The sequence below is a fragment of the Sarcophilus harrisii genome, chromosome 2 (assembly GCF_902635505.1).
Source record: "Sarcophilus harrisii chromosome 2, mSarHar1.11, whole genome shotgun sequence".
NCBI lineage: Eukaryota > Metazoa > Chordata > Mammalia > Dasyuromorphia > Dasyuridae > Sarcophilus > Sarcophilus harrisii.
Genome location: NC_045427.1, coordinates 586,047,226 through 586,064,210, shown reverse-complemented (window position 1 = coordinate 586,064,210; position 16,985 = coordinate 586,047,226). Strand labels below are relative to the sequence as shown.

At 39.1% G+C, this 16,985-nt stretch overlaps 1 protein-coding gene across 1 annotated transcript in view; it reads left to right on the top strand.

Annotated features, from left to right (window-relative positions):
* CPEB3 (cytoplasmic polyadenylation element binding protein 3) overlaps positions 1-16,985 on the top strand; it is a 267,785-nt gene that overhangs the window by 221,558 nt on the left and 29,242 nt on the right. The window lies entirely within an intron of this gene.

Sequence of the window (16,985 nt, the reverse complement as noted above, 5' to 3'; positions counted from 1 at the left end):
CCAAAGTTGGTATCCTAAAGCGGGTGGCGGACGTAGCGACCACTTCCCCGACGCTCGGTGGCCCTTAGTGGGAGTCATTCAGAGGAAACATAGGCCTTCGTTCAGTCCTTCTCCGTTCCGACCCGTAAGGAGGTTCCCGTGAGCTGCATCTTTTGTCCCTCCTCCCCCCACCCCGTTGGGCTTCTGTTGTTGCTCCGCCGAGGGTTCTGGTCTCTTAGGCTCAGAGAAGCGCCCGCCGCGGTGGCTTTTGCTGCTACTGACACGGTCCCGGGAACGCCAGGGAACTCGGTGCGGGCCAGGGAGGGAAACGGCCCGCCCGCGTCCCCGGAGCCAGAGGCCGCGGCCGCCGGGGGGAGGGGGGCGGCGCTTGGGCTGCATGTTTACTTAGTCAGGTCGCTGCATGCAATTCGTTCTGTATCTTACGTCCAGCGCGCGCCTTGCCCGCGTGCGCAGATTCAGGCTCTGCGTGGGCGGCCAAACAGCCGCCGTCGAGTGTGTCTGTGTGTGTGTGTGTGTGGGGGGGGGGGGGGGGTCTGCCTTTTGTTTTCCCTGTTCTTTTTCTCTCCGAAGAGCTGGCTGTCGGCCGGAGGAAAGCACGCTCGGGCAAAGGAACAGTTAGGACGCTGAGGACGGCCCCTGACAGAATGACCTATATCACCACTACTATTCAAGCTAGATGTAGGATGTCCTTAAAGCAAACTTGTGGGTGGTAGACGAAGTACTTTGCGGTGCTCTGTTACATATATACATATATATAAATATATATATATTGTGCAATTTACTTTATATAGTAAAGTGATTATGTCTAACTGTGATCAACCTTACCTGTGTCAGACATTAACAAACCGGACAGTTCATAACTGGTATCTTAAAGAAAACATGAGCTCTTAGTTGCAATCTCCTAATGCTTGTACCATTTTACATAGCTTCAGACCTTGTCCAGAAAACCAAAGAGCTCATATTAGCTTACATACACTAGGAATAAATATCTATATCTATACACACGATCTATAGAGCTAAATCGTCAGATTGACAAACTAGGCACATTTTCAGAAAGTTGGGGAAAAGGTGATGCTAAAGAAATGTCTGCACAAAGGAAGGTAGCGTTGGAGGAGATGGGTGTGTTCTGGCTGTGAAACTCGCGTCTTGCTTCCCGAAGATCCTGACAAGCTTGAATACGGTTCAGACCTGCTCACACGGTGGACATTTTTTTAGCATGCACTGCTGGGCTGCAGATAGCCGTATCTAGACACACATAGTGCACCGATTGTGAAAACCTGTACACTTTGTTTTCTCTTCTTCCTTCTGTGTGTGGCGATTCTGGGGACAACCTGACTGGCTATGACACTGCAGAATACGCTTTCCGGAGCCGTGTAACTGTCCGCGCCGCCGTGACGTCATGGGTTCTTGAGTTTGTGGCGTTTGGTTTCGTGCTGCTGTTTTCTTCTCTGACGTTCGCGTGGGATGATTGGTTTCTATGTTATGGTTTGCTTTCTAGAAAGGAAAAAAAATTTGGGTTTTTTAAGATTAGTTTCAAACGCTTCTAACAGTGCTGCCTTTTGGGCGTCGGCTACTTCTGGGCTTTGGAGCGATACCGCTCGCAGTTTCCCAGGTAGTTGTGTGTACGTGTGTGTGTTTGTGTGTGCGCGTTGTTTTCTTCTGTGTCCTCTTTTGGTTTTGTTTTATCTGTGAGACCTTTTGTTATGCACTACTTAATACTACCTTCGGTATCTAGACAGTTTCCAACAGTTGGCTGGTGATTTTTTTTTCTTTTTAAGGAAAAAGGCATGCTTTCTGGCTGACACGATCCTTTGCAATACCTCAATTTTGAAATATAGGAAAGAAAATGATATTTTCTAAGTAAGTTTATTCAGAAAAAAATATATATTAATTTAATTCTGCAAGAAAAAATGATTTAACAGATGGGTAACTTTATTTTTTTCATGCTTATTTGCGGTTTTTTTGAAAATGAAGAAGTTAGAGCTTTATAACTATAATATTAAAGATCCTGTCTAACCTACAGAAACCTACCTAGTTGTGTGGAAGGAGCAAAACTTTTTGAGGACGTAGCCCTCTTTTGCATACTAAAATCACCCCGCCAGAGAGAAAGCTGGAAGACGTACAGCATAGAGTTGAGTTCAACATGGTCGTGGAGAATAGGTTGAAAACAAACTCCATTTGGTGCTGAGAGCTGTGAATAGATGGTGAAAAATATTTTCCCTTAATTTGTATATTTCTAATCAAGCGTTGATTATGCACGACTGACCAGAATTGTGAAAGAGTTCTTCTGTTTGTATTTTTTTAAAGAGAACTTTTTTAGTTTATTAAATTATAACATGTTCCCTTTTGTTTGTAAATAAGTGTGCCCCTCCCCCCAAGTTGTTAATGTTCTATTAAAAGAGAGGGTCCTTCAAAAAAAATTATTTTTAAAAAAAAAAATCCACAAAAGGTGTTCTGAACTGTATGTAACCTGCCTGAGAAGCGCCTGGTCCTCCAGGCCTCCCGTGGCCATTCCTTGGGGTGAGACTTGAACTTGTTTTTTTGAAGGCTATAACCTAACCTCGACTATTTGTTGTTATGTGCAATACTGTTTGTACTGTTTGTATAAAAAATAGAAAAAAAAGAAAAGAAAAAAGGCATAAATCTTTATTGCAGATTTATTTTCATTGCAAACTTTAGACATTGTGATTCACTGAAATCATTTTTCTACTGTCAAATATGTACCTTTTCTTCATGCTGGTATTTTTTCAATAGTAATGTAGCCTTTGTACTGAGACAAAAATTTTCATTGTTATTTTTAGAAAGATTTTTTGCTAAGAAAAAAATTAAACATATTTACATATTTTTCATTTTATTTCGTATTTTCTTTGAAGAGTGCTTTCTCAATCATTAATAGAGTTGTTTCTGGGAGGGACTTTCATATCTGGTCAATGTCATAATATTATTTTGTATTTTTACTTGGAATAAATTAATTTTATGATGCTAATTCCTTAAAAGTTTATTTTTTTCATTTTCGGTTATTTTTGAAGCTAAAACCTTTGTAATATTGTTACTAAAGTGTCTAGTTTTTTGAAATGCAAAGCTTTCTGTATTAACTTGCTGAAGTGGTTTACAGTAGGTGACAATGAATTAATGGCTGGTTATGTAAAGCGACTGGAAATGTAATGAACAATTGGGCAATAAAAAGACAGAATGGAGCAGAATGTGTGATAATTTTGAAAAGCCTTTTCCTTTATTAAAATGGTTTAGGGTGAGACTAGGGATGTCACAGTACAGTTTACAAGGAGGTCGCAGTTGATTTGTCCAACACCAGCCCAGTTCAGTCCTGTGGCAGGAACCTATGGCAGCCCCAATCCCTTCCCCCTTCCATCTAGAGCTCTCTTAGCTTTCTTCCCCCCCGCCCCCCATGGTTCTCTGCCACCAGCTGGATAAACACTTTTCCCCAAAGCCAGATTGTACACAAGCTTCCAGTGGTGACAGCCCTGACAACCCAGAGGAGGAAGTGGCTGAATTCACACCCATTTGGGTGCAATTCAGGTTTCCTAGCGGAGCCCCCTTCCTCCCATTGATGACAGTAACAACAGTTCCATGGCACCACAGTTTCTGAACCGTTTCGGGTTCTCCCTGCTTTCCCATCTTGTTATCTTAGCCCTTCTCCTCCACATAAACAATCTGTCCCGTTTGTTCACGCAAGATGACTTCTCCTCACTTCTGGGACTCTTCCTGTCTTTCCTCTCCCATCCACCTCCCACCATGGACCCTTTTCCCTCTTAAACTCTGCTCCCTGCTAAAATCAGGGGCTCATAGATCTGGGACCTCAAATTCGGACAGAAAATAAAAAGCATCGAAACTAGAAAACTGGTGTTGAGTAAACAAACCATGCAATGACTTGCTCAGGATAGAAGAGTTCCTTCTATCTGTCATGGATGGCCTCCTACAGTGCACTAGCAGTGGAGTCGAGAGGTAACTCGGAGAAATCCATGTCCAGAGTGGGCTGTTGTGTGTGCTCTATGTATTCAGTTTTGTAAATAATATATAGATTAGATCAAGTTGTAATGTAAAATTTTGACTCCAATTAGGTAATCCAGGTTGGAATTTTACATTAATTACCAATAAATGGTGGTTAGGGACAGAAGAGGGGAAATTGGGAACTTCTCGCTTAGTGGTTACAAAGACTATGCTTAGATTTCTGCCTATATCTTGTGTTTTTTTTAGCTTGTTAGTGAGGCATGGGCTAAAGCAAGATGTAGTACATTTATGCAATTAGCGAATAACTGCTAATTTCCTTTTATCTATTAGATTAGCAACAACATGGCTTTTTAAATGGGAAAAAGCTCCTATGTTAACCTTTTGAGTATTGTGACATCTCTACTTGCGAGGTCTGAGTGAAAGAAATAGTCACAGACTAGTACAAATGTCTCTTTTGTTATAACTGGTTTATATGTGCAACCTGTTGCTTCTTACACTAGTTTGTATGATATGTCTGACTAACCTTTCTTTCCTTCTTTTTTAAAACAAACCTTCTCTATCTCAGCCACTCTAGTGTTCCACCTTACCACAGAGTATTTTATGATCACTGCTGATGATGTACTCTATACCCCAAATGGGTAACAGGTCAGGAAGTGGATGTGTAATTCTTGGGACATTTAAAATTAGACAAAGAGGATTCTTAGCCACCAAGTATAAAGCTTGGGTGCTAATATGGGACGCGCTTCGGCTATTTTTTTTTCTGGACGTGGTTCTATTGGGGTATAAAGTATTAGGTGTTTGTACTTTTGCTGTCAAAATAATGGACATTAACTTTGAATGTTCTCAGCTAAGATCTCTGTAATTGTTTTCCAACTAACAACTAATTTTCAATGTATCGTATCTTTTATTACCTGTTCTCTTAGAATTGTTTTTTGCTAGTAACCCTTACTAAGCTTTCTGCCTTTTGGGCTTGGACTAATGCTTGTATGGAACTGCAGTACTGTGACTGAAACATGGAGCTCAAGTCTGCTAATGCTTACAGCTGCTTAAACTTTGTAGTTTGGACTTCATTTTTTCTGTAACAACAACTTATTAAATCTAGTTGTATGAAGTACTGATACTTGTCATCCTTTGCCATCACTCCCCCACCCCTAGCCGTGTTCCGAGGAAGAGTATAGAGAACAAACGTGGTTTCCTTTCCCCAAAGATCTAAGTTCTGATTTCTTTTAAATGTGATTGATTCTTTTTTTGGGGGGGGGAAGAGGGGGAGAAGTGGGATGGGGAGAGCCAAAACCCTTTTCAGTGGTTGAGCCTAGAGCAAAACAGATTTCATCTAGTTTTCATATATCTGAGCCTAACCTTTTCAACTTTTCTTCCCCCCACCCTGTCCCCCAGTGTCTCATTTCATCCACTTTTCCTCCTTAAAATCACAGTTAAGTTGAGCACGCCTGCATTCTGAAAATCCACATCCCTCTGGAAGCAGCTCTAAGAGGACTGGTTGTGTTCTGCCCATTCTGGGGCAGGGGGGGGGGGGGTTACGCCTGTGAGGATGCATGTGGGCATAATTTGGAACTTTGCAGACGTAACTAGTTTCTTATAGCAGCACTTAGCACGAGGAATAAGCTCAAACCCTTAAGCCATGCTTTGAAACTGTAAGTAGGCAGCATGCTTTCATCTTATCCCAGGACCTGCCTGGTTTTGAGGTTTTCCAAATTAAAAAAAATGACCCTCTTCTGGGGCTTGCTCAAGTTCGAGAGCTGCCCGCTAAACAACAGTGTAGAGTCCACCAGGAATTAGTTCATGAAACCTTTGGTGTGACAGCCGGAGCATCGGAGGGTCAAAGACTTGTCCTTTCTCCCTGGGATGAAATGGGCATTGCCTTCAAGGTCTGCTTGTGCCACGGGCCTTCTGAACGTGGTGTTTCCATCGGTGGAGACCTTGTTCTTTCCCGGTGATTGACTGGGGGAGGGGGCAGGGATCCCCAGGACAAGAAGGTGTGATAGAGTAGAGAGCCCTCAGGCTATTGACCTGTGCTCCTCAAACGCCTTGAACACCTTCATGGCTTAAGAGTATTGGGAAACACAAAACTAGGGATGGAAAAATGCAAAGAAACTTGTAATTACATCTGATTAGGTAACATTGAAGTAGGTTTGCATCATTCAAAACTTGAGAAAGAAGAAAGCCCTAAAGAAGATTTGTCCAACAGTCCAGACACAGAAAATAAAAATCAAAAAGAAAGGAGTATTTGGCTCAGGATTAACTAAGAGGTGATAGGATTTTTTTTGTTTTCCTTAAAAAACAACAGGGCAATGCTGCCTGCTCCTCCTGTCTTCCCCTTCCTCCCTCCTCCCTTCCCACTAAGCACAAGATCTATAGGCGTGTATAGAAGGTAGAATTGAGACTTTTCTTCAATCATTTTAGTTGTCTGATGTAACTGCCATGAGACAGTGGTACTCAATGCCAAAATTTACTGAAAAGTCTGAAGAAAGAAGTCTCCAAATGAGGTATACCTTCATTCATTTAAGTACCCATTGGCAGAGCTATAGGAGAAAAGTCATGAGTTTGGAGTCCCAGGATTTGAGTTTGAATCCTTATTGGGCGAGTTGTTTCACTTCTCTGGGCCTCAGTTTCCTCCCCTGTAAAATGGGGACAGGATTGACTTACCTCTGGCCTTCCTTTCTGTTTTAAATTCCACGAATTTAGCAAATGCACACGCCATCCCGATTCAACAATAAACACCCCCCTTTCTTCCTTCACCCCGCATTCCTGAATAGCTCCTGGTAATGCCATAGAGATCTTGGCCCTTTCTCTTTGCTGTGGGGTTGAGAGAATAATTTGGGAAAGGAGCCCAAAGCAGGATTACAGTTCCTGTTAATTCAACAGTCTCAAGATACCATCCTGCAGGTGGTGGTAGGAGGTTGCATATGCTCCATCATTTTGTACCTAAAAAGAGCCCCTTAGAACACGCCAAACACGCACCTTTTTAAAATGGATGTGTGAAGCCTCTAAAGCCAGCCAGTGTTAGTGGAAAGAAAACTGGGCTGGGAGCTAGAGACCTAGTGTCTACTCCTTTGGGCAAATCCTAATTCCTTTCTAGATCCAATTCATCTGTAAAAGGAGGGGCTTGGAACAGATAAATAATCTCTTTGGTCCCAAAGGAGGGGCTTGGATCAGATAAAGGCTGAGCATGCTTCTTCAATGAGTAGTCCCTTCTTACATTTCTTCCTTCACTCCTCCCCTAACACACACCCTCTTCCGTGTCCAGGCAGACTCTCCAGGTGCCCTTATTAAACATCCTGTGTTTATCAAAACGGCTTCCATATTGCTTTTCTTGTCCCTTGAATTTAATTCTGTGCATACAAAATATACAATGGGAGTGGGTGAAACAGAGAATAAACTCCATTGAACAAACTTCCAAATTAGGGAGTTCCTGCTGCTGGGACCCATATTTGAGGTAGATAACGTAGAAATCAACTTTCTTCCCTTGGTAAAAAAAAAAAAAATAATAACCAACACAAGTAGAAAATGCTCACTGGGTCCTGGAGTTGCCGAGGCTTGGGAAGGAGTAAGGGGAACTCAACTTCAACATGAAGGACACAAATATGGGAGCTGAGGCCCCATCCTGCCTATGAAGACCCATCATGCTTGAGGGCAGGGGAAGTCCTGATCGAATCTGGGACCATCTGGAGTCACAGGATTTGGGTGCAAGTCACGGGTGTGCTACTCCCCTTCTGTGAGACCTTGGGTGAATCCCCGTAGCTTCCTGGCTCCTGGGGTCCTCATTTGTATAATGAGAGGATCGGACCACATGTCCTCTAGAGGGTCCTTTCAGTGGGACTCTATCACACTTGCAAAGATTTTAGGGTTACTTCACAAAATCACAGAATCGGAAAGTTAGACATTACACAGCTACAAAGCGTTAGGTGTCTGAGGTCACATTTGAACTTGAGTCCTGCCTTTAGAGCCAGTATTATACCCATTGCACCAAGTAGCTGCCCCCCTTTTAATGAGGATACACCGATATCAGTCTTTAAACCAAATGAAATGGAGGTTTCTGTTTTTATAATGAAGATTTCAGCCCCTACAGGCTCTATTACTTGCTAGTTTTCTCTACACCCTAAAGAAATCTCCTTTGAGAAAGGGAAGAGTTGAGCACAAGTGTTTTTTTGAAGGTTTGCAAGAAATGTAGTGGCCAAATGCCAGAACCCTCAAACAAAGGAAAAAATACTCCAAGCGGCTAGAAAAACCCAATTCAAATATAGAGGAGCCACAATAAGGATCACCCAAGATCTAGTAGCCTCCACATTAAAAGATCAAAGAGCCTGGAATATGACATTCCGAAAGGCTAAGGAACTATGGTATGCAACCAAAAATAACTGACCCAGCCAGAATGAGCATCTTTTTCCAGGGAAGAAGATGGTCATTCAACAAAATAAGTGAATTTCACCTATTTTTCATTGAAAAACCAGAACTTAACAAGAAGTTTAATCTACAAATATAGAACTCAAGAAAAACCTAAAAAGGTAAAAAGAAATCTTGGGAACTATATTTCTGCTGTAAAGATGTATAAAAATATATGTATTTTTGAAGGTTTGGCTGTCAGGACCCTCTTTCAGAAGACCACCATTCTTTGTGCTCTTCTATTTTCCTTATATTCCTAGAATAAGCTCAGAAATTAGTAGCATTTGGATGCAACCTGAAGTAGTCATCTAGTTTTCTAACACCTTCAATTACTTTCTCTTTTTTTCTTTCCTTCCTCTCTCCCTCCTTCTCTCTCTCTCCCTCCCTTCTTTCCTTCCTTCTTTCTTTCCTTCCTTCTTCCTTCTCTTCCTTCCTTTCTCTCTCTGTCACTCCCTTTCTTTCTGTCGTTTTTCTTTTTCCTTCTCTTTTGTCTCCCTCCCTCCCTCCCTTTCTCCCTTCCTCCTTCCTCCCTTCCTCCCTTCCTCCCTTCCTCCCTTCCTCCCTTCCTCCTTCCTCCCTTCCTCCCTTCCTCCCTTCCTTCCTTCCTTCCTTCCTTCCTTCCTTCCTTCCTTCCTTCCTTCCTTCCTTCCTTCCTTCCTTCCTTCCTGTTTTATTATACAAGGTAAGTGACGGGTTAAGTGACTTGTACCAGGATCATATATCTAGTAAGTGTCTAAGGTCCAGTGAGGTCCACTGTACTTCATTAAACTGCCCTCTTCCTCAGCTTCTAAATAAGGAAAGTGAGGAGTACTTGCCTCAAGTCATAGCTATTAAGTGGCAAGTGATGGGTTTCCTATCCTTAGAGGTCTTAAGGCATAGAGTGAACAGCCACTTATCAAATATGTATGGTATTATGGGAATTCCTTTCATGTGTGGGCTGTACTTGATGACTAACATCCTTCCTGCTCTCACATTCTATGATTTTAAGCCAGAACTAAAAGCCACATCTCCAGACCACCAATCCAGTACGCTATCATTTTTCTGAACTTTTTGAAATGTATTATCCTGAAATCTAGAGAGTGGTAGTATACCACCCCACCTTCCTTTTCTTTTTTGTAAAGAACTCTAAGCTAAAGAGAGATACTGTGACAGTACACTGGAAAAAATCCTGGGCTATAAAATAAGTCATTAGCAGAAGGAAAGAAGAGAGAAATTCCACTTGAAATAACCTCAGCACCTATAAAATACTTGTGAGTCTTCCCATCAAGACACATAGGAACTATATGAATACAACTACACAATGGTATTTACAGAAATATAGGCAGACCTAAATAATGGAAGGAATATTGATTACTCACGATTGTACCAAGCCAATATAATAAAAATTGGCAATACTGCCTAAGTTAATTTAGTTATTCAGTGCTTTATCAACATTACTAGCATATTATTTCATAGAGTTAGAAAAAATAATTCGGCTGGAAGAAAAAAATTTTCAAGACAGCAATTCAATATAGGTTAAACATATGCAATTTTTCTAAACAAAAGAATTTTTATAAATGGAAAGGAAAGGAGTCTGACAATACCAGATCTCAAACTATACTACAAAGCAATAATCATCAAAATGAATTGGTGGCACTGATCTTGGTAAACAATATTCAGATGGAAACAAACTTGCTAGCTTACTTTTTAATAAATTAAAATACTCAACTCCTGGAGGAAGGACTCCTTATTGGAAAAAAAAAATATTGAGAAAACTGGAAAGCAGTTTGGAAAAACATGGGCATAGACAAAGGTTCTTTACCATTTCTATGTCATGGAACTCTTTGATGGTCTGATAACACCTTCTCAGAATAATGTTTTTAAATGTACAAAATAATGAAACCAATTATATTGAAACAAAGAAATAATTTTTCCCCACCTATATTCACAGATCCCCTGAAATATATTCATGAATTCCTTAAGAAACCCTGAGTTTAGACCAGTGTCTCACGCCATAACCCAAGATTAGCTCCAAACAGATATATGACTTAAACATAAATGGTCACATCATAAATTGACAGGACAAGGACATTTCCTTTCAGGTCTGTGGATGGGGAAAAAGTTCATTCTAAACAGGGGATAGAGAAGATCAGTGGGAGATAAAATGAACAATTTTGACAACATAAAATTATAAAGGGTTTGCATAATCAAAATCACTGCAAGCAAAATGAGGAAAAAATTTTATAGTAACTTTAATAAAGACTCATTTCCAAGAAATATAAGAAATTCATATTTATGAATCTTTCCACAATTGACAAATGGTTAAAGGATATAAACATATAATTCTCACCAAAGGTTATGCAAGCTATCAACAGGCATATGAAAAGATGTTCCAAATGACAAATAATTAAAATTTAATTGAAGTTTATGAGCTGCCACCTTGCAAACATCAGAATGGCAAAGATGACAAAAAAAGAGAACAATTATTGGAGGGACTGTGGGAAAATAGGCACATTATTAATGAAGCTGTGAATTGAAGCCATTCTGGAAAGCAATTTATGTCTATGCTCCCCCTCCCTAAAGTCATTATATTGTAGAGACCTTTTGGGGGTACCTCTCCTAGGACTATCTCAAACAGATCAAAGAATAAAGAAAAGGACCCATCCGCACAAAGATATTTAGAGTAGCTCTTTTGTGGAGACAAAGAACTAGGAATTAAGGAAATGCCCATTAGTTGGGGAATGGCTAAATAAATTATGGCATATGAATGTAATGTAATACCATCATGCCTTAAGAAATGATAAAAAGAATGAGGTCAAAGAAATATGATCACATTTACATGAGCTGATACAAAGTGAAGTAAGCAGAATCAAGAGAATAAGAGGACTGGTGATGAACTCTACTACCAATTTCCTGAAAGAGAGGTGATGGATTCATGTTGCAGAATGAGACATAACATTTTTTGATATGGCTAATGTGTGAATTTCTTTTGCTTGTTTTTTCCTATTTCTTTTAGATAAAGAGGGGATTGGGAGAAAGAGAAAATAAATATATTAATTTAAAAATAAAATGGCAAAAGAAAGAAAGAGGAAGGAAGGAGGAAAGGAAAGAAGGAAGGAAGGAAAAGGAAGGAAGGAAGGAAAGAAAAAAGAGAAAGGAAGGAAGAAAGAGACCAAGAAAAAAAAAGAAGAAAAAGGAAGGAAGGAGGGAAGAAAGGAAAGAAGGAAGGAAAAAGGAAGTAGAAAGAAAGAAAAAAGAAGGAAGGAAGGAAAAAGCAAGAAAAAGGAAGAAAGGAAGGAAGGAAAGAAAGAAGGAAGGAAGGAAGAAAAAAGAAAAGAAGGAAGGAAGGAGGGAAGGAAAGAAAAAAGTAAGAGAAAAGAAGAAAGAAAGAAAAAGAAAAAAGAAAGGAGGAAAGAATGGAAGGAAGGAAGAAGGAAAGAACAGAAAAAAGAGAAAGAAAAGAAAAGGAAGGAAAGAAGGAAGGCCCGCCCCCGAGTGGGTAGTTAAAGAGCTAGGGTTTGAATGCCTACTTTGCTATTTACTGTGTGACTTTGGGTCAGTATCTTCATTTTTCTGGATGTTTGTGTCCTTCTCTGTAAATTGAGATGGTTAAGCTCAGTGACTTTACAGGGTCCCTTCCAGCTCAGAATTTATGAACTGTGACCCCCCCCAAGGTTATTCCCCCCCCCCCCACATACACCTTTATGAATCTAGGGCTCCTGACCTCCAGCCCACACCTCTTATTTCCAAAACATATGGGAGAATCATTTCTGCAAGACTGCATTCATTTGAGCAGAAGTATGGCACCATTAGCTTAGGAGACCTAATGGAAATTTAGTTTCACAAAAGTCACAGGAATTTTAAATGGAGCAGAAAGAAAACATCTCAAAGCCCCGTAACATCATCGGAGAAACATTTTTGGAATGCCCACTGTGCATACAAGAATCAATGCTAGGCACACACTGTGGGGAAAGGAGGGGCATAGTGAGGGGCAAAGAAATAGTGTTCTTAAGTTTGCCAAGAATAAGCCCAAATTTCAGTGAAGGGCAATAATCCAGACCTTGCTTTCCTCATTCGAAAATCAGAAATGCCTTTCAATTGTGTGATGTCATGTATGAGAAATTCTGGCATCATCTGTCAAGAGCTTGTCTCAAAGGCAGAAAGACCTGGATTCAAATCATGCCTTGGACAATTAATGGCTTAATGTTGGATGTGTCCTTTGAACGCTTTGTGCTCTATGCAGCTCACTAGAAGGAGCTGACCTGCATTGGTGGAGGGAATTCTCTGTACAGATGAAAGCCCAGATCCAGTCCCACCCCCTATATGACGGCATATCCTTCTAATACGAGGCTATTTTCTTTCATTTAGTCATCAAACATTGACTCTACTACAAGTAATGCAAACTTGGAGACACTAGGAGGAGATGCAAAAATAAACAGGATAGAATCCTTATCCTTAAGAAGTATGTAATTTGTGTCAAAGTCCAAACCCGGAATCTTAGCTATTGTCCAAAGTCGGGAAAAGCAATTAGGAAATTCCTAACTAGTTTCTCCTCTTCTTCTTTTTAATTTCCCAAAAGAAATGTGTAAAGAAATTTCGTCTTGATCATGACCATTAGTAAAAGAAATTATTTGCATTTCTACAGATTTCTAATTTTCCCCTCACCAAGGAGCCAGGTTTTCAGAAATACTTTCATTTACCCTCATTAAAGTCAAAGATCTTTAACTAATTAGTCTTGAAAACTATCAGCAGAACCACAATTGATTTGCTGATTATACTTTCTCACAGTGAAACTTAGCCAATGTTTTTGAAAGGTGTGTAAGTTCAATATTGTTCTAGTTCCAGGATGTTCTCAGAACATCCTGGATTGTTTCCTGAGATGGCCTGTTCCCTAGGGCTTGGAAACGTGCCCCTTCTTTTGGGTTTTTTGATTTACATTCGGTTGTCTCTGGTCAAGCAGGATGCATCTCATAACACTGACTGCTCTCTGAGCTCAGGACTTAACCTGGACTTGCCTTATATGGGACACACAGGAAAGAGGCATTGACAAAAACATCAGAAATTCTGTGCTCCCTATTCTGGCTTTTCCATTAATTAGCCACGGGCAAGTCACTTTGTTTACTCATCTGTAAAATGGAGAGAATGATACTGATATTTTCTACCTCACATACTTCTTAGGAAAAAAGTGCTTCGGAAAACCCAAAGGGCTGTATCTTTCTCAAGTGAACCTTTCTCAAATGAATGTTTGTTTCTTTTTCTTTTCAGTTTTCAGAATCTATTATGAGCTTTGCCCCCTCCAACTGTTTTCCTTATAAATATATTATTGTCCCAAACTACATAAAGCTGTGTATATAGCAAAATTATAGAAACAAACAATAATTTCATCAAAGAAAATGAAAATATTGAAACACCATATCAAAACTTCAAGGATACAACCAAAGCAGTTCTTAGGGGCAATTTTATATCACTAATTGCTTTACATAAATAAAATTGGGCATGCAACTAAAAAAGCTAGAATAAAGCAAATTAAAAATAAATACCCAATTAGAAATTCTGAAAATCATAGAAGAGATTAATAAAATTTGAAGGAAGAAAACTATTGAATTAATAAACAAAATTGAGAAGAACTGGTTTCATGAAAAAAATCTCCAATAAAATAGATAAGCCTTTAGTTAATTTGATTTTTTGAAAAAGAAAAGCAAATTACCAGTATCAAAAATGAAAAGAGTAAATTTGCTACCAGTGAGGAGGACGTTAAAACAATAATTAGAAACTATTTCACCCAACTTTATGCCAATAAATGAGACAATCTAAGTGAAATAGATGAATATTTACAAAAAATATAAATGATCACGTTGTTGGTAGAGTTGTGAATTGAACTACTTATTCTGGAGGAGTTATCAAAGTATGCATATCTTTTTGATCCAGCAGTATCTCTACTGGATCTATATTCCAAAGAGATCATAAAAAATAAAAAAGGACTCACATGTCCAAAAATGTTTGTGGCAGCCCTTTTGTAGTGGCAAGGAACTGGAAATTGAGTGGACGCCCATCAGTTGGGAAATGGCTGAATAAGTTATAGTACATGAATGTAATGGAATATTATTGTTCTATAAGAAATAATGAACAGGCTGATTTCAGAAAAGTCAGGAAAGATTTGCATGAACTGATGCTAAGTGAAATGAGTAGAAGCAAGAGAACTTTGTACACAGCAACAGGTTTATGTGATGATTAACTGTGATGGACTTGGCTCTTTTCAACAATGAGGTGATACAAGGCAATTCCAACAGATTTATGATAGAAAGAGCTATCCACATCCAGAGAGAGAACTACAGAGAGTGAATGCAGATCAAAGCAGAGTATTTTCATTTTTTGTTGTTCTTATTTGTTTGCTTGGTTTTTTCCCTCTTTCACCTTTTGATCTGATTTTTCTTGTGCAGCATGACAAATATGGAAATACATTTAGAAGAATGCACACGTTTACCTATATTGTGTCTATGGGAGGGGGTGAGGCAGAGGGAAGGAGAAAAATTTGGTGGATTTCCAAATGAATTCTACCAAACATTTAAGGAAAAATTAATTCAAATACTACACAATCTATTTGAAAAAAATAAATGAAGGAATCCTATCAAATTATTTTGGTGACACAAATATAGTGGTGATGTGTAAAGCCAGGAAGAAAATAAAGAAAATTATAGACCAATTTTGATGTAAAAAACTTAAAATATTAGCAAAAGGATTATAGCAATTTATCACAAGGATAATACACTGTGACCAGATGGGATTCATACCAAAAATGCAAGGTTGGTTCAGTATTAGTTAAACTGTCAATATAATTGACCATATCAATAACAAAACCAACAGATATCATGTGATTATCTTAATAGATGCAAAAAAAAAACTTTGACAAAGTATAGCAATATATGGACATATTTATTTATTTCACATAAATAAAGTCATATCTAAACATTTGGAAAAATACCAATAAGGCTGACTGCTTATAATAAAAATGACAATTTTACCTAAATTTATTTATTCAGAGCCATACCAATCAAACTATCAAAATTATTTTATAGAGCTAGAAAAATAATAACAAAATTCATTTGGAAGAACAAAAGTGGAGAATATCAAGGAAATTAATGAAAAACATTACAAAGGTGGCCTAGCCATACCAGATCTAAAACTATATTATACAGTTACAGTCATCAAAATTATTTGGTAGGAACTAAGAAAATTATTGGAGGATCTACCAACTCACAAGGTAGTAGTCAATGACTACAATAATCTACTTGTTTGATAAACCCAAAGACTTCAGTCTTTGGGACAAGAATTCGTTATCTGACAAAAATTTCTGGGAAAACTGGAAAATGGTATGTCAGAAATTAGGCATAGATCAGCATCTTTCCCTGTATACCAAGAGAAGGTCGAAATGGATACATAATATGGATATAAAGGTTATCCTTTATATCATAGCAAATTAGGAGAGCAAGGGATAGTTTACCTGTCAGATCTATGGAAAAGAGAAGAGTTTATGATCAAGGAAGAGAAAGAACATTATGAAATGTTAAATGAAGTGAATAATTTTGATTACATTAAATTCTTTTCACAAAGTCAGTGCAACCAAGATTAAAAGGAAAGCAGAAAGCTGAGGAACTTTTTACTGCTAATATTTATGATAAAAGCCTCATTTCTCAAACACAGAGAACTGAGTCAAATTTATAAGAACACAAGTCATTCTTCAATTGATAAATGGTCAAAGGATCTACAGGCAGTTTTCAGATGAGGAAATTCAAGATATCTATAGATATGAAAAAAATGCTTTAAATCACTATTGATTACTTTTTAAGCAGTTGTTTTCTTTTTCCAAGCTATTGACCCTTTTTTTTCCATATCACTCTCATTTCTTTTCGCAATTTTTCTTCAACCTCTCATATGATTTTTAAACTCCTTTTTGAGCTTTTTCATGAGTTCTTTCTGGGCTTGAGATCACTTTCCATTTTTCTTTCAGTTTTTTCCTATAGGCATTTTATTTAACATTATTGTCCTCTTCTGAATTTGTGTCTTGATCTTTCTTGTCACCATAATAACTTTCTATGATCAGATTTGTTTTTGTTATTTTTTTTTCCCCTCATCTTTTTTGGCCTTTTTCCTTTCTTTCAAATTTGAGATATGTTCCAGGGTAGAAGGGGCACTGTCTCAGGGGCTGCAGGCCCTGGCTGTTTGTTATCTTGAGGCCCATGGGAGGCCCTTTGGTCTGGTGCTGCATTAAGGGGATGGAGTGGGGTGAGTAGTTGGTGCTGCTGGAGGCCGTAGGTGTCTAGCAGCTTACCTGGTGCTGAGCTGGCATCTGGTGTGTGCTGAGGTCAGTGGGATGTTTCTGCATTTCCCCAGGGTTCCAATGAAGTATGTATGTGGCAGCCTGGCTGCTGGCCCCAGACTTTTCTGTAGCATGTAGCAGGTCTGCACCGCTGCTTGCCCGTTTGCTTAGGCTCCCATAGTGTGGTGTCTACCTGTTTGCCCAAGGCTTTGCGAAGCACATGGCAGTTCTTGGAGCTAGGGTCTGCCCGTTCCCTTGGCTATGCTGAAGCACATGGTGGTGGTGGGGGGTGTTGAGGTCCTGTCTCATATATCACTCC